This window comes from Delphinapterus leucas, unplaced genomic scaffold (genome assembly GCF_059928025.1).
Source record: "Delphinapterus leucas isolate spDelLeu-1000000601 "Yukka" unplaced genomic scaffold, BTC_Dleu_Yukka2 spDelLeu_asBTCV2_sq25, whole genome shotgun sequence".
Classification (NCBI taxonomy): Eukaryota; Metazoa; Chordata; class Mammalia; order Artiodactyla; family Monodontidae; genus Delphinapterus; species Delphinapterus leucas.
Genome location: NW_028322234.1, coordinates 10,289,673 through 10,307,857, shown reverse-complemented (window position 1 = coordinate 10,307,857; position 18,185 = coordinate 10,289,673). Strand labels below are relative to the sequence as shown.

Sequence of the window (18,185 nt, the reverse complement as noted above, 5' to 3'; positions counted from 1 at the left end):
GAAGGGTTGGGGAGCTACTGATGTTCCAACTGTCTTCGGAAGGAGAATGGGCCTGGCTTATGGGGTGGGGGGTTAAGGACCAAGGCTCCCAGCTCTGGTCACCCTCAGGGAGCTTTCACACCACTTTTCAGTGGATCCCGCATTTAATGGATGAACAAACTGGGGTATGAAACCACCTGCCCCTGGGGTTATTCACAAAGACAAGCACAAAAGCCTGCCTCCCCACGCAGTTAGTTACCAACGGAACTTTAGGTATTGGAGAGCCTTAGGACCAGCTCCTCCTGGTCCTGGGGTGGAAAGGGGGTGGAGCAGAGCACAGGCACAAGCTGGGCTAATGGGGGGACCCGTAGCATTCGCCAGTGCCTTGATCTCCCCCTCAAATGAGACCTCAGCTCAGTCTCTGGAGGATAAGGTGTGCCCAGGAGTCACCCACGTGGGGCACACAGATGGGCAGGTGGAAGGATCAACTGGCATCAAGGTGCTAGGTGGGCAACTGAAGGTAAAGCAGGGGTCTGCCGGTACCAGGCAAGGAGGGTGAGAAACCTGGGCCCGGGACTTGAACGCAGAGAAGAGGTGCTATGCTGCCTACCCACCTCACTCATTCAATCATTCAAGAAAACTCTATTGAGCCTTTTGGAAGCAGGGCCTCACTAATCGGTTTCACAAAGGTTTCCCAGCTGCCCAGCCCTGAGCCTGTGATTCATGCCCCCAACCCTCCAGGATTTATTCTCCAAATCCAGCCTGTGTCTGTAAGGATCCCAGACACCAGCCCTCACCAAGGGGTGAGAGGCTGGGGTCAGGGTCAGGTACTGGCTGAGCAATTTTTGGGGGGAGTCCAGGGTGGGGTTTTTTTCCCCATCCCATTCCCCTTAGGCTGTGTCCGGCCCAGACACAGTGACATTCATCCCTCGGTGGGTCTGGCCTCCGTCCTCACAACCCACCGACAACAATGAATGTTGATTGTGACCTTTGCTGTGGCCTAAGGGAGGGGATGTGTTCAGGATCCCCTGGCCCCCCCAGATCTGGAAGGTGGGGGTCGTGATGGGTGGACGGCAGTTCCAGGCCTCGGGGTCCACTCAACGGTCGATGGTTTGCCTGAGCTGCCCAAACTCACCGACAGGTTGAATGTTCCCCCAAACCCTTGGCAACTTCTTGGGGAGTGGAGGCTGGGTGGGGGTGAGGGAACTGGATAGGATGAGGGGAGAGGGGAGGGAATGAGGAACTTATAGAATCATTAAGTCAGCAAATAGTTATTAGGTGCCAACTCTCTGCTCCGGGAACTGGAGAAAGCAGGAGATAAATAATAACAACAGTAGATATTTATGTCGCCTTTGCTATGTAAATGTAGCAGTACTGGGCGCTGGACTCAGCTTTTCATGCATTTACCCAAAACATCCTCAAAACGGCCCTCAGAGGTGCATATTACTTCCGTTTGTCACTTTGGGAGACTGAGGCCCGTAGGGCACCGCTAGTGAGAGGCAGAGGAGGGATTCCTAGTGGCCCCAAGATGTCTGGCTGCCAAATGGTTCTTGTCCCGGAGGCATCGATGCAACAGAGAGATAAAACATTTTAATACAATGTAATTCCTTCGGTGAGCTACATCGTGTTCCGGGCACAATTGTTTCTGAATCACAAGAACCCCCAGGGGTTGTCAGTCTCCACTTTGCAAATTCGGGCCAGCAGTGGGGCCGCTACCAGGCAGGCCCCGCCCGCAGGTCCGCTTGCGGGACTTTGGACAGGGGCGAAGCAAAAGGACCACAGAGGACCACAGGTTGCCAGCCTGCCTGCAGGGTCTCGGGCATCTGAACTCAGGCCCTTGTGGCGGTCAGCGCCCAAGCGCACAGACACGCGAGGGCTGCCCCGTTAACGCGGGGTGCGGGTTCGCCCACCCTCGGGCCTCGAAATGGGCTGCGGTCAAATCCCTGCTTCGGCTCTGATTGCGTCAAGATGCTGCCCGCTCCGCATTTCTTCACCCGCAAACAGGGCCCCCAGTCCTTCCCTCCAGGGGCTGCGCAGAGTTGGGTGCCCGCCCCCTCGGGTGCCCCTAGGCGCAGTCTCAGGGGAGACCGCCCCCCACCTGGGTCTGGGGCCCTCCAAGGACAGTCTGGGAGGGGACTTCAAATTTCCTGTCCCCTCCCATTTCACTGAGGGCAATATCGAGCCCCAAAGGATGAATCCCCTGGCGTAACCCTAACGTGGATTAGGGCCCCCAGGGGTGCTGAGCTTGAGTGAACCCCAAAACGACCCTCCTTGGAGGCGGCCTGAGGCAGCTCAGCCCTTAAAGCCCCACCCCCGAGATCCCCACCTAGAGACAGCCTCCAGAGACCCGCCCCTCAGAAGCCACCGACTCAGGCCCCTCCCCCAAGACCCGCCCCCTCAAAGCCCACCCATAAATTGCACGTCCCTAGGACCCTCCCTCTAAAGCCCGCCCAGATAGACTACCATGTAGCCCGCCCCCAAAAGTCAACCTCCATAAAACCCGCCCCCTAAGCCGGTTCTCAAGGAGCCCGGCTCCCTTAAGACCCGCTCCGGGGCCCCGCCCTCAGGGCCCCCCCACTGCAGACTTCCCATCTAGTTTTGGCTCTGGGAGCGCCCAAGGCTCCAGAACCCCGCCGTCTAGGATCTCTAAAGTCCGCCTGCCTAGACCCCCAGGGACCGCGTCCCCACGGAGTCCCCAAGGCCGTTCCCTGGAGCTCAACCCCGCTAAGGTCCGCCCTGGCACGACCTTCCCCCAAACCGGACCCCCTCGGAGCCCGCCCCCCGCAAGACCCGCGCCCCTTGAAATTCCCCACCTCATGGAGTCCCTTCCCCAGAGCCCGCCCTCTCGCCCACCCTGGGCCGGGGTCCAGTCACGTTCCCACCCCTGTCTGGAGCTCCGGGTGGGGCGCCCTCTCCCGTGGCCCATCCACCCGGCCTGCAGGGCCCCATTCAGGCACAGGGTATCCAGGACCTTCTCAGGGAGCATGTGGGGGGTGTATTGCTTTGAAGATGGTGGTCCTAACAAGCAGAATACGGAGAGAGGAGGGGTAATAATAATAATGCTTTATATACATCACCCTATTATTAGAATACCCATTTTATCGATGAGGAAGATGAGGCTCTGAGAGTTTGGAACAGAACTCTCTCGGCAGTTCCTAAAAAGCCTTTGTTCTTAACGACCACGAGGCTAGAATGCGGGGTCATCAGGCACGAGGTACTCTGGCCACACTGCGCGGGGTGGGGGGCTCCCCATGACACCGCTGCTCCTTCTATGCCTCCTCACAGGTTTCCCGGAGGGCTCTGACCTTGACCTACCTAGGAGGTAAGTTCCAGTGAAGGTGGGGCTAGGGCAAGAGGGCGGGGCTTCGGGCCAAGGGGAGGGGTGGGAGGCGGGCAGTGCCCAGACTCATCCTATGGGGGAGGGGCTGTCTGGGCACAACCTGGGGTCTGACTGTCTCCCTTCGTCATGGTTAAGTGTTGGCTTCCCGCCCTCGGTGTCTGTCTGGGTCCTCCTGTCTGGGTCTGACCGTGTCCCTCACAGGCGGGGATTTGTCTGGGTCCCCAGCCCTGCTGTGTGCGCTGTCTCTGGCTGTCTGGGGTCGCCTGTGTGTGTCTGGCCCTTTACACCTGATCTCCCCTCTTTGTCTGTCCACCTGTAGGACAGACATGTCCGGGGCTGCCCTTTGGTGAAAGGCGGCCTCTGGTCTGTCTGCATCTCACTGTCTGCACCTGGGGCCCTTAAGCAGGGCACTGACTGTTCCTCCCACCAAGTGTCCTGAGGCCTTCTTGGGGGCTGACTGGGCCTCCAGTCTGACTTTGAAGCCCAGCAGGGTAGGAGGCAGGGAGCTGTCTCCTCCCACCCCCAACCCCGGGCCCTGGAGCAAAGCAGGGGTGCCCTTCAAGGCCTGCTTCTTCCTCATCCTTATTCCTAGGACCCTACACCCCAGCTGGGAGGGTCTGTCTGGGCAGGGGGCTGAGAATGACTGGGGTGGCGGGCAGCCTGGCAGAAGCCATGCTGACCCTGAGCCTACCCCCACCCCGACCCCCATCCTGAGCTCCGGGAAGGCAGGGCAGCTGGCACAGGGTCTGGGGGGTCAGGGTCGGAGGTGAGAGGTCTCAGTGGAGCCAGATGGGCAGGCAATGGATGGAGGCAGCTCTGCTGTCAAGTTGAAGAACAAGGTGGCGGGGCCGGGGGGGTGGGGGGCAGCATGAGGTCAGAGATGCAGGGCTTCCAGGGGGTGTCTAGTGGCGCGTGTGTCCCTGCGTGTGTCCCAGTGTGCATCTGTCCTTGTGTCTGCGCCCTTGTGTGTGTGCATAGGAACTGGGGGGGCACATGGGGAGGAGGTGCTCAGGGCCTGGCAGACAAAGAGCCCATTATGGAACATGCAGTAGCAGTGTATGTAGGGGTCCTACTGTGGGGTCCTGTTAATGGCCCAGGCTGTCTAGACTGGCGGGCAGGGGCCCCTCATTTCCATGATACCTGCATGGCCTCTCAGGTTCCCACCCCGCCCTCCCCGGGCCGTCTGCCCAGCTTCCTCTCCGCTGCCAGCTGCTCAGGCTTTTGACTCCGTGTCCTCAGACAAGGGGCTTGTCTGTCCTGCCCAGACCTGGGGGCGGCCAGTCGGCCAGGAGCCTGAGTTTCCTTCTGAAGACCACCAGACGTAGAGCCAGGGCTGGGCGAGGCGAGAATGCTCCCCTGGGTTGGAGTTGGGGGCTGTGGAGGGACCTGGGGCAGGTTGATGAGAAATTCAGACACTTCTACTGAGGCTTGTGGGCTCCATCTGCAAAAATGCAGGCCGCAGCTGCCTATGGGCCTGTTACTGGGGGGCTGTGATGGGCTTGGGGGTCTGAGCTACTCTGGTGGGCTATTTTAGGGGGTCTGTGGGTGTCTGTAAGTCCAGGCGGGTGTGTGCCACAGTGAGCAGCTGTCTCTATGCCAGCTGTGCGTGTGCATGTCGGCACTCCTGTGGGCTGCTGTTTGTGTATGGATGGATGTCAGTGTGACTCTGGTTGTGTGTCAGGCTAACGGTGGGTAATTGCAAGTCGATGTGTGAGCCAGTGTACGTGGGTGTCTGGCGTCTGTCAGTGTCACTGGGGGTGACTGTGGTTTGTGTCATCCGATTATGGTGCCCCCTGACCCTCCTCACTAAAACATCAGCTCCGGGAGGGTAGGGATCTTCATCTCTTCTACCCCCAGTGCTAGAACAGTGCCTGGTACATAACAGAGGCTCAGTAAGCAAGTGCTGGATTTGTGGGCTTCCAGGTGACTGTGGATTTCTGCATGTTCCTATGTCCTTTTCCTGTATGTCATTTTCACTGCACATGTTTTATTGTGTCTGTCTGTGGGTCAGTGATATTGTAGGTGTCCAAGGGTATAATCAAGTGTCAGGGTGGGTGACTATGGGTGTAGGTACTGTTGGAGTGTTATATCTGTTTGTGGATGACAGAGTTGTAATGGGTGTCTAGGAGGGTCAGTTTAACTGTATGTATGTAGGTCAAGAATACTATAACCCAATGTCAGGATGTCAAGCATCTGTGCAGGCCTTGTACCATCTGTGTGTATGTGTCTCAGGTTGCCTGGGTGACTGTGGGTGTGTCCTTGCCCGGGCGGGCACATGGACATCTACGAGTGCATGTCCAAGTTCTTGTGAATAATGGTGTCTATATGTACCTCTGTTGGGGCATTTACCTATCTGTGGTTGTCACAATTACTCTGGATGACAGCCCATGGGTGCCCATGGGACGGTAAGCCTAGGAGTATCTGTGGGTGCAGTGGAAAACTATGTGTGTGTCAGCGTTATATGCGAGGATGTGTCTACCACGGTCGGTGGCAGCTTCATTTCTCTGTGTGGCACTGTTTTCACGGGTGTCAGTCCTGGATGTCCGCGTCGTTGTGGGTGATGTGTGTGCCCACGTGGCAGTGTTATGATGGGTGACTGTGTGTGTGCATGTGTGCATCAGAGTTCTTGCAGGTGATGTGAGTAATAATGGGGATGAGGTACGTCGGAGTATAGGGTGTGGATTTGGGGGTCTTCACCAGCGATTTGGGAATATCTAATTGTGACTCTGTAAATGTATCTGTGAGCCGTCCAGGGAGGTGGAGAACCGGTGGGAAAGGAAATGGGGGGAACTTAAATGTAGTGGGGTGGGGGGGCACTTCTCAGGTCCCATCAGCCAATGAGGGGTCTTCTCCGTCCCCTCCTCCCTTCCCCCCCACCTCATGCCCTCCAGGGCGAGGGCCCCATGAAAGGCTTTAAAAGGGCTCCCCAGCAGTGGGATTCTGGGCCATTTTTCCTTTTTATGGCCACTTTTGGAGGGCGTGATCCTGTTAGCAAACCTTCGCCCCAGTAAATACCTTGCAGCCTCCGCCGGTAATGACAAGCCGGCGGGGAGCCCACTGAGGGCTCCGGGGCTCCGGCAGGCGGCGCCGCTGCAGCCCCGGGCCCGCGGCCGCAGCGAGGCCCGAGCGAGGCCCCCGCCGGGATCGGTCTCTGCAGGGCCCGCACAGGCCTGCGCGGCCGTGAACTTGGCCGGGAGCGCCTTCCCGAATGCGCGCGCCAGCCCGGAGCCTCTCCCGGTCCCGGATATCCGAGGCGCCCACCCGCTCGGCGCCCCCAAGAACAAAGCTCGCCGCCGCCCTGTCCCAGGGCTCCCGCGGTCAGGTGTCAGGCGGCCTGGGCACCACTGCCCCTACGACCCTCGTCATGCCTCCCCGCCCCGCAGGGGCATCTCGGCCTGCCCTCCCCGCGGCGGCCCCCGCTCACTCGGGACTTGTGTGTCTGTCCCCTGTGGAGGGGTCTGGCCCTCCCGGGGCCCCTTCTCCGGGAAGGCGAGACACAGAGATGCCGCCGGGGCCTCCCCGCCCCCCTTCCCCAGCCGCCGCAACAATGGAGGGCCGGGCTGCAGAGGCCGGGTCGCCAGCCCCCCGTCCGCGAGCAGGTGCGCGAGGGGGCTGCGGCCGGGTCCCGCCGCCGCCCCGCCCGGCCGCGCCCCCTCCCCGTGGGCGGCCCCCGCGCCGCTCGCGCCCCCAGCCCGCCCGGCGCCCGCGCTCACCTTGTTTGGGGCCGCCGCCGCGTTTCCCCTCTCCTGTCCAAAACCCTCCCGGAAAAGCCCCCCGAGCCGAGGCGCCTGCACGGGAAATTGCATTTTGGCGGCTCCGGGGCTGGGCGGGGGCTCCCCAGGCCACGGGCAGGGGGAGGGGGCCGCGGTGCTCCGGCGCCGGCTCGAACCCGCGGCCGCCGCCTCCCGCCCACCCGCCTGTCTGTCTCGGTGACGTGCCCGCGCTCCCCGCCGCCGCCGCCCCCTCCCTCCTCCCCGCGCCGTGCCGGGCGGTGGGTCCAGCCGCGGCCGTGTGCGCCCCGAGGCCTCCCGCCAGGCGCACCGGGACACAAGAGGGGATGCCCATGGGCTCCAGGACGCAGCTCCCGGGCTCCGCGCAGGGGACACGGGGGCGCGAACGGGCACACGCAGGAACCCAGATGCACGCAGACCTGAAAGGCGCACGGGGAGCAAACGCGCACAAAGGCACACGGACCACAAACACAGGGAAGGGTGTGCAAGGGGCTTCCAGACACAACCCCACCGGAGGAAATTGTAGGACATGCAGGAGCACCCGCCACACAAGGATGTCCATGAAACCCAGCTACACGCATAGGGACACCCAGGGTCACACAGACACATGCAAGATACAGACACACACCACCTCCAAGGGACAGGAGGAATGTCCTCAGAACTGAAATATCGTACATAGAGGATCCCGGGGCACACACAGAAAATACTGGCACACAAATACACAGACTCACAGGAATGGCCCCAGAACATACACATGCATGCACACAGGCCCAGGGGCATACACAAGGTACACAGACATACAGGTGTAAACATAAAACCAGCACAGCTCCCCATTCATCAGGTGTACAGCCATGGGAACACCCTTACACACACCTCCACACACATGGATATATACACAGACACAGCACACGGATATATACACAGAACAGAAACCCATAGAGACCATACACAGTCTCAGGGGCACACGCAGACACACAAAGTTCACAGGCACACAACTATATGTACAATCACTCATGTACAAAGGGTGGAGGCACACTAGAATCCATAGAGCCAACACGCACACCCACAAAACCCCCGGGCAGGGCCACAGGGGTCTACAAGGACACATGAAATACAGGGACACTTGGGCATATGTGTGCCTGGGACCATCTGGTGTAGGCACACACACTTCACATACAGGAAGTGGACTCAAAAGTTGAACATGGGGTGGGACTCTTCTGGCTTCCTGGAATTGCTCACACGGAGCCCCCATCTTCACACACACACACACACACACACACACACACCACGTACGTGGGCACACACAGTAGGAAAAAACACTGGCTGAGGATTCCTCCAGGGATCTGCACACAGGTCCCACCCCCCCAAATACTCCCTAACAATACACACAATCCCTGCCTGTCGTGGCCACCTCGACTGGTGGAAAGAGGTCACCTCAGGGCAGACTGTGGTGCCAGCCGGACCTTCCATTGGCTGGCACTCAGCTGACAGATTTCTCATTCAGTTGATTTATTTCTCCCCTACTCCAGTCTGAAAAGGGGTAAAGGAAACCTTCGAGCCCCCCACCCCCAAGCCCAGGCCTTAACCTTTGTGGGCCAGGGCCCTGCTCCACCTGGCCATGCCCCTCCCCTTTGGGAGGACCCTCACCACAGTCCTGTCTCACTTCTCCTTGACAAGTCTCCCTTTCCCATACCCTCCCCCCTTTCTTCAGGTTTCAACCCAGAAAGCCAAGCTCCAGCTGGTCCAGGAGGGTGGATGTCACCAGGACCCACCAGAGGCTATTGGGGTTCAGCCCTACTCTATACCTGACTTCCCCGCAAATGGGGGATAATCCCCTGGAAGAGAGGGGCCACGCAAGGAGGAGGATGAGAGTAAGTAGTAACTGGGCCTCCGTGGGCGGGGACAGCTTTGTTGATGTCCCTTATGTAGCCTCCCCCTTCTAACTGAAAAGGAGGGGATTGTTTTGGAATATACAACATTTATTCATTCAGTCCCAATCATCTCAGACTCTTCCTGGCAAGCCAATGAAGTGAATATTGTAATTTTTACATATGGGCAACTGAGGCCCAGAAAGGGACTGCCTCTTGCCTAGGGAGGCACAGCCTGTAGGTTGCAGAGCTGGGAATTTCCCCAAGGCCTTTCCTCGTCTGCTTTCAGGATGGGCTTGAAGAAGCTCTCCCGCCAGCTTTCTGGCCTGCTGAGCTTCCCTCAGCTGCCAGCAGGGGGAAGCAGACTCCAGAGCCCTCCCGCTGTGGGGGCAGGCTGGCTCTCAATTCCCTCTTCCTCCCAGCCCTCCCCACATCCCAGCAGCTGAAGACTCTGCCTGGACCCCGCAGGCTGGAATCTCCAACTGTCAAGATGCAGGGGCTCCAGAAGAAAGGAGCTTTTCTTAAGTAAAGCCCCTAGAACTGACATCCCGACCAAGGCCTCACTCGCACGTGGTCCCTCTTTTTTTTTTTTAAAACATCTTTATTGGAGTATAACTGCTTTACAAGGGTGTGTTAATTTCTGCTGTATAACAAAGTGCATCAGCTCTACGTATACATACATCCCCATATCTCCTCCCTCTTGCGTCTCCCTCCCACCCTACCTATCCCACCCCCCTAGGTGGTCACAAAGCACAGAACTGATCTCCCTGTGCTATGCGGCTGCTTCCCACTAGCTATCTATTTTACGTTTAGTAGTGTATATATGTCCATGCCACTCTAAGCTCTAGCTCTACTCCTTCTTGCTGCAACACAGGCTGGCAGGCAGCCTCTGCATTCCTGAACTGGGTCAGACCAGGAGAGAGGATTCCTGGATCCCGGCCCAGTGTTTAGTCCCACCCCTACCCCAAAGTCCTCTGAATATCCCCTGGAGCCCAGCACAGGATGGGAGGGTCAGTGGGGGAAGCCCCAGTGCCCAAGCCGCCTGGTTCCTTCTGGCGTGGGAACTGCCCTCCCCACCCCACCCCAGCCCCCAGTTCCTGGGGCCCCTGCCAGTGCTGACTCATAGGGGACCCACGGCTGTGAGTCAGCAACGGCCCTTCCTGAACCTCTCCCTGAGAGATTTCTCACCCTATGTCCCTCCTGTCCCCTTGAGGGTCTCCTCGGGGACCCAGATGTAGGCTTGGTGGGTGTGTAAACCAGAAGGCCCTTCTCAGCTCAATCAATCCCTGAGCTCCAGTCCCCAAGGACCCCCAAGGCTGTGGCTATGGGTGGATGTGGGATGCCTGGCTGTGGGGGTCTAGGGCAGTGCCCGTGTGTGCCCAGATGTGTGCCCCAGGCAAGGCCCAGGCTGTGAGCGTGCCTTCCTCTACACTCCACTGGAGTCTGGGCAGAGGGTGCTCCAGGTCCATATGAGGCCCGGGCTGGGAGCTAGTTTACTCAACCACAGACCAGCTTCTCCAACCATTTTCCCCCTATCTGGAAATGGCAGCTCCATTCTTCTAGCTACTCGGGCCAAAACATTTCTTAACAAATGCAATCCATTAACAAATTCAGTTACTGTCCCTTCTAAAGGCACCTAGAATCTTACCCTCTCCAGAGCCCCCATGCAGGTCCAGCCCCCATCATCTCTCCCCTGGACCTATGCAGTTGCCACCTCCTTGCTCTCCCTGTCCCAACCTCCCACAGTCTGTTCCACCGCAGCCCAAGGGCACCTGTGAACATCTTAGTCCCTCTTCTGCTCAGAACCCTCCATGGCTCCCATTTCATTCATACCAAAAGCCCAAGCCCACTCTGCAGCCCCACACACTCTATCCTGTCCCCTCCCTCCCTCACCTCCTCTACTCTGTCCCTTATTCCCTCTACTCCAACCACATGGGCCTCCTCACTGTTCCTCAAACACACCAGGTATTGTCCGGCCTCAGGACCTTTGCACAGGCTGTTCCCTCTGCCAAGAACTCTCTTCCCCCAGATACCCACCCACGTGGCTGCCTCCCTCACCTCCTTCAGGTCTCTGCTTAAATATCACCTCCTCAGTGAGACCTTCCCTGACCCCCCCCCCCCATTTAAAACCACACCCCCTTGCTTTATCCTGCTCCATTTTTTCTTTTCCATTGGCCTATCACCTTTGAACACACTGTATGTTTTACTGCATATTCTTGTTTCTTGTCTGACTCCTTTAGTCACATGTCAGCTCCCTCAGGGCAGGAAGCTTTGACTTGATCACTGTTGGAGCACTGAGAGCAGAGTCTCAGACTGTTGTGTGGACGTATTGATAATTACCATGTTCCTGGCATGTTGGGGAACAAAAAAGACATAGCACCCTCCTGCCACTGTCGGGTGGGGCAGATAGTCACATAGCTAGCTGATTGCAATGAAGAGTTTTCAGTGCTGAAAGCCAGAAGCACAAGGGAGTATAGGGGAGGCATGGGGCCAGCCTGGAGGATGAGGTGCAATCAGGGAAGGCTTCTGGAGGAGGTGAGTTGAGGCAGGGCCTTGACAGCCAGTGAAGAGTTTGGATATAAGTACAGGGCTGGAAGATTTGGAGGGTTTTAATTTTTAGTTAGGTTTATTGAGGTATCATTTACGTAGAGTAAAATTCAGCCCTTATACTATTCTATGAGTTTTGACAAATGCATAGAGCTGTGTAACCACTGCCTGAATCACAGTATAGCAGATATAATAGGAGTATGAGGTCACGAGCACCAGGCCGTGCACACAGCAATGGGGACACGGGTAGAAGCAGAGGGCCAGAGGGGAGACCAGTGTGGCTGGCTATCCATTGGCCTGGATTAGGACAGAGGCCTGGGGGACAGGTGGGAATGGGAAGCTTCAGGAAATGGGGCGGACAGGTCTCAGAGGTGGACCAAGTGTGGAGGTTGAGGAGGAAGGGTGGGCAGGTTGAGTCAGAGGCACCTGTGGGCCCCCCGGGAGGAGATGTTCAGAGAGGGAGGTCATCAATACGTGGTGGTAACCAAAGCTATGCCTAGGTCGGAGAGCATTTGAGAGGCATTTCACAAAGACTGAGGAGGAGGAGGACGGGAAGGAGGGAGGAGAAGGGCCACCAGGAGAATGTAGTGTCCTGTGGCCAAGGGGCAAGTGGGCAAAGGTGACAGATTCTTTTTTTTTTTTGGTCATGTGGTGTGGCATGCAGGATCTTAGTTCCCCCACCAGGGATCAAACCCATGCCCCCTGCGGTGGAAGCATGGAGTCCTAACCACTGGACAGCCAGGGAGTTCTCAAAAGATGACAGAGTCTATATAGAGGTCAAGGACAGTGATGACTGGGAAAATTGGCCTGACTCAGCAACTTGGTGTCAGTGGTGTGATCAGGCAGCCCCTTAAGAAGGAAGGAAGGGAAGGAAACAGAGGCAGTGAGCCCAGCGCGGCACTCTCCAACACAAGTACCGTATACTGTAAGCCACAAACGCAATTACATATGTGTAATTAAAAAAATTTTTAGTAGCCCCTTTGCAAAAAAGTAAAAAGAAACAGGTGAAATGAATATTGATAATATATTCGATTTAACCTGATATACCCAAAATAGCATCGTTTCAACATGTAATCAAGATTTTAAAAACCCTCTCAATCAGATATTTCACATTCTTTAAAAAAGCTTGAGGGACTTCCCTGGTGGCGCAGTGGTTAAAACTCCGTGCTCCCAGTGCAGGGGACCCAGGTTCCATCCCTGATCAGGGAACTAGATCCCACATGCATGCTGCAACCAATAGTTTGCGTGCCACAACTAAGGAGCCCTCGAGCCACAATTAAGGAGCCTGCCTGCTGCAACTAAGACTCGGTGCAACCAAATCAATAAACAAATATTTAAAAAAACCCCAAAACTTTATATTTACAACATACCCAGATGTAGGCTGGCAGGCAGCCTCAATTTGGAATAGCCACATTTCAGGTGCCCAGTAGACAAGTGACAAGTGGCAGTGTCACTGGTAAAGCACAGATCTAGACAGGACCCAGTTTTGCCCTTGTATGACTCACCTCATTCACATCTCCTTAATCCCCACCCTATCGGATCCTGTCTTTATTAGTTGATTTCCCCCACAAAAATTTGTACACAAATGTTCATAGCAGCATTATTCATGTTAGCCAAAAAGTGAAAAATACCCAAATGTCCATTAACTGATGAATGGATTTAAAAAAATGCGGCATATCCATACCACATATGATTTGGCAATCAAAAGGAATGAAGTTGTGATACATGCCACAACATGAATTCATCTTGAAAAGTGAATGAAGCCAGTCACAAGTCACATTATATGAGTCCATTAATATAGAGAGACAGAAAGTAGTTTAGGGGCACCAGGGGCTGGGGGAGGGGAGGGACTTGGGGAGTGACCACCTATGGGTGCTGGGTTTCTTTTGGGGGACAATGAAAATGTTCTAAAATCGATTGTGGCAATGGTTACACAACTCTGTGAATATACTAAAAACACTGAATTATTTAAATGGGTCGATTGTATGGTATGTGAATTTTATCTCAATAAAGCTGTTATAAAAAATATTTAACCTTAATTACTGAGTGTTTCTGTGCTCCCTTAAATTTTGCCTCCCAATGGAGTGCCTCTCTCTTCTCAACCTAGTCCAGGCCCTGCTATTCTTCCCAAACACCACGCTTAAGAGGGACAGATAAGGTGGAGAAAAGGCCCCAGGGCAGGTCCAAGGAGGGGAGGCCAGGGCAGAGATGTGCCCCCAGCGCCCTTGTTTCCTACCAGAAGTCATGGGCTTCTCTGAGTTGCAGGCTCTCCGAGGTGGGAAGAATGATGCCTCCAAAGCCCGATTCCAAGGGCCCCGGCCTACCGGCTCAACCAGACAGCCTGACTCAGTTTGCCCGCTGTATGCGTGTGACCTTCCGCTGTCCCCCTAGTGACTCAGGCTGTTTGGAAGCCCCCTCCCTGGGGATGCTTGGCTACCCACGATGAGTTTTCACAGACATTGTGAAAGTGGGCTGGCGCCTCCCGGGCCCAGGCCGGGGTCCTGTGGGCAGCCCACCAGGGCCTTGTCCCCACAGCCCGTCTCCCCCAGAGGGCCTGGGTCTGGGGGAGGGAGGTGGGGAGCTCTTCTCAAAGGGCCTTTGTGGGAGCGGCTGGGACGCTTGGGGGGGGGGGGCTGCCGGGGGACCACGCCCTGCATGACTCACTCTTCATTGCTGGGCAGTGACTCACGCCTAGGCCCCCCTCCTGCCCGCTTGCAGCAGGTGCTGCCAGCGCCAGTTTCGGGATGGGGGCCCCCCGAAGCCAGGTTCATGCCACCTTACACCGGGCCTGTGATCTGCACTCATTTCCAGGGGTGCCCACCCTGCCCTGCCCTCCTCGCCCTGCAGGGCTCAGACCACGGAGAAAACTTCCCACAGTCCCTCTTGTTCTTGGTGGGATGGGGCGGGGGGCACAGCCCTGGTACTGAGATGTGCCAGCTATTATCTCACGAATGATTCATGGAATCCCCAAATCACCGGAGTGGTAGGGCGTTCTTGCTACCTCCTTTAACAGATGAGGAAACTGAGGTTTGGTGAGATTATGAAGTTTGCCCAAAGACCCAAGAAGCAGATCAAACCCAGAGCTGGGGCATATCAAAGTGATGCCCGAGTGTATATAGGTAATGATCCCAGCTGCCTTGTGCATCAGTAATGGGTTACTGCAGCCTGTAATGTTGCGTCCATTTTACTGATGAGCAAACTGAGGCAATGAGCGCCTAAGCCACACCCGAGAGTGAGAGGCTGGGACGGGATTCGAACCGGTATCTGCAGCCGGGGCTTGTTCCGACGCTTCGCAACCGGCCTTGAGCACCCACTTGGGGGCTGGGGCGCCCCAGCCGCCGGGCCCCTCCAGCCGCCGGGGCCAGCCGGGGAAGGCCGCCCGCCAGGCTGCCGGGCGCCGCGCCCGCCTGCATCACGCCGCTGTGAGTCACCGAGCGCGCCGGCCCCGCCCCCCGCGCCAACAAACAGCGCGTTGCCTGGCAACCGCCGCAGGTTCCCCGCCCGGGCCGCGCTCGAGGACCGGGGTTCGAGCCTCCAGCCAGGTGGAAGCTGTGAGGGGCTCCGCGAGCCGGTGGCTTTATTCAGGTTAGGAACTTAGATCAGGCCTGCAGTCCTGGTTCGCACGGAGATGAGGGCAAAAGACACAGCAGTGGTTCAACGGCAGGGGGGGTGGGGGTGGCGCGGGGTTGGAGTTGAGGGGGGTGGAGAACAGAGGGTCCCTAGGCCAGACCTGCCCCTGGTTCTCAGGAGGCCGGTGCCAGGGTCAGGGAATGGCACTGGAGACTCGCTGTGGGGTGAGACGTGCCCTGAGGAGCTGGGCTAGAGCTGTGGTCAAGAAGCCATTGTCCTAGAGGGATCTGGGGAGCCGACCTGGGAGTGGGGATCAGGAGGGCTGTGGTGGGAGCTTTTGGCTTTTGACCATCCCCCCACCCTCAAAGGAGCTAACACAACGAGCACGTTCTATGTTCCAAGCTCTGTTCTACACACGTGTGTACCTATGGACATTAATGTTCACAACAGCTCTCTGACATTCCACTGGTATTATTCCCATTTGACACATGGGGAAACCGAGTCACAGAAAAGCAAAATCCTTTGCTAGAAGAGCATCAAGCTTGAAACCAGGCAAGGTGACTTGGGCTCCTTTGCTCCTGTCAGTGGGTGCATGCCCCCTCTTGGGGGCCGTCATATCTGTGGGAGTCTCCAGCGTGGTTATGAGTGACAAGTCCACTCGGAGCTTGGGTGGGACATGTAAGGCTGTAGTAGGGGCTGGGTGGGCTCCTTGGGGACTGTTGACACAAGGCTGTGTCCTCCAGAGGCTGTGCCAGGCCCCCTCCCAGGCTGCCAGGCTATTTGAGGGCAGGGAGAGAGTTCCCCAAGGGCCAGCATCAGTTCACTCTAGGCTCCCCAGGACCCATACTAGCCACCACGGAGCTGCCCACGGGACCCCTAAGGGGGCTTCATGAGGGGTTTCGCAGGGCCCCAGACCCCGTGGGATAGGGAAAAGAGTAGGCACCAACGCTGGAGCAGGGTGGGCAGGGACATGCCCCAACCCCACCCCTGGGTACCTTTGCGTCATTTAAGAAACGTTCATTTTACTTAAATGATTGATTAAATTACCCATATGTTTGAGTGAGGAGACAGAAGTGTACAGAGTCTCTGGAGAGTGTAAAGTCAGAGGGTCATGGTGGGAGGTGAGAAAGGCTTCCTGGAGGAGGTGATGGCCTAGGACCTGAAGGATGCTCACGAGTTGGCAGGTGGGTATGAAAGGCAGGTTGGAGGGAAGGTGGGGACCTGACAAGCAGGGTCTTGTAGGTGGCAAGGGGGACCATGGTGGAATTTTTCGCAGCGGATGGTAGAAGGGAGATGTGACTGGATTTAATTGGCTCTCTCTGGAGAATGGATGGAAGGAGTAAGGCTGGAAGCAAGGAGACCAGGGAGACCTGACTGTTGGAGTGTTTTCAGGCCAGAGATGATGGTGGCTCAGAAATACAGTTGCCAGATTTAGCAAATAAAAATACAGGAGACCTAGTTAAATTTGATATTTAGATATAGAGCAAGTAAAAACATTTTTTTTGGTAAAATATATCCCAACTATTGCATGGGACATACTGATACTAAATGATTCATTGTTTATCTGGAAATCAATTTTAACTGGGTGTCCTGTATTTTATCTGGCAAGAGTACTTGAGGGTCTCAGGGAACCCTGGGGATGGGGAAACGATAATATAACAACGATGGAGCGAATGCACTTTGAAGTGTGTACTACTATCATCCCCATTCTGCAGATAAGTAAACTGAGGCCAGAGAGTTTTTTTGTGTGTGTGTGTGTGTGTAACATGTCTCTACAGTTAGTAAGTAGGTGACCCCCGATTGGAACCTAGGCATGTTGATTACAGTTCACCAGCCGATTAGAGCTGGCATCCCCCCTCCTCCCCGGGAGTGGGGTGGGGAATGGAACTTAGGCGCCAGGGTTTCCTCGGTTTCTGGTGACCCAGGTAAGGGCCTTCTTAATGCAATAGACTCCTCAGCCCCCTCTTGCAGTCTGGGATCTGTGCCACCTCCTTTGCGCCTCAGGATACTGAGGCAGTGGGAGGGACGGGAGTCGGCCTCAGGGGGGCTCCTCTCCCCGGCTGAGGCTCGGCCTCGGCCTCCTCCAAGCCGGGAGGATCCGCCGTCTGCGCCCGCCGGCAGGGGGAGGGGGAGGGTTATTTTTACCTCCCTCCAGGCAGGCGGGGCGACAGGAAGCGAGTGCGCAGCCCGCCAGATGTGGGGAGCCAGACAGCTGGGAGCAGCCACAGCTGGACTGGCGGCCGGCTGGGGGCGGGGGGAGGCAGGGTGTGCAGAGGGCGGATCCCAGGCTCAGGTCCCCCCTTTGTTCCCGGCCGCCCCAGCCTCCCCTCTGAGGTCCCCCCTCACTCCCATCCCCGCTTGCTCATCTCAGGGGTGACCTCGCTGTCCCCCATCTTTGCGCTAGTGTCCCCGGTGCTCATGGGCTCTTGGGAATCGGGCGGAGAGGGGACCCTGCTTCTAGCCCCGGGGACCCCCTGGTCCCAGCAGAGTGAGGAGTGGAAGCGGGAGACAGCCAGCCCCTCGCCGGCCCTGCCTGCCACCGCCATTGTTTACCCGTCGGCTGCCTCCTAGGAAACTTAACCCGCCCGCGGTAATTTTATTTGGGAACTTCGGCCAGTTGCCATAGCAACCCCCAGTGACGTCAGAGGGGCTGGGGCCCGAAATCCCCGGGAAAGGGGGGATGGGTTTAGGGGGGGAGACCCCCCAGGAGGGACCCTCCTTAACCCTGCGGCTGCCGGGCCCCAGTCAGAGGGGAGATGGCAGCCAGATGCGACACCTCTTGGGCGCCCCCATTCTGGCCCGGTGCCAAGTTAGGGTGGCCGGCCAGGCCCTGATGTCATCCAGTGCTGGGTGGGTGGTGAGTCAGTCCTCGGGTGGGGGCTGGGACAGGCCTGGGGGGCTCTTCCTATCTGACTCACCCCTCCCCCAGCACCCTGATGGACCTTGCCCTGGGGATTTCAGGCACCTGGCTGGGGGTCCCCATAGATCCCTGGGGTCTCTCTGCCGCTCTGAACTGTAGGTGGGTAGGCAAGGGCTTTTCTGGTTCTCTCAACACCAGTTTGGTGGGGTTGAATGAAAGGGTTAGTGTCAGTGAACTGGGGCCACCACACAATGTCCTTCCCCGGATGTGGGGAGTGGCTGGTGTCCTAG

The 18,185-nt window shown here is 57.2% G+C and overlaps 1 pseudogene; it reads right to left on the bottom strand.

The window, feature by feature from the left end:
* Window positions 1–1,691: 1,691 nt before the first annotated feature.
* Window positions 1,692–14,867, bottom strand: LOC149744074 (uncharacterized; annotated as a pseudogene).
* Between the last annotated feature and the right edge of the window lie 3,318 nt (window positions 14,868–18,185).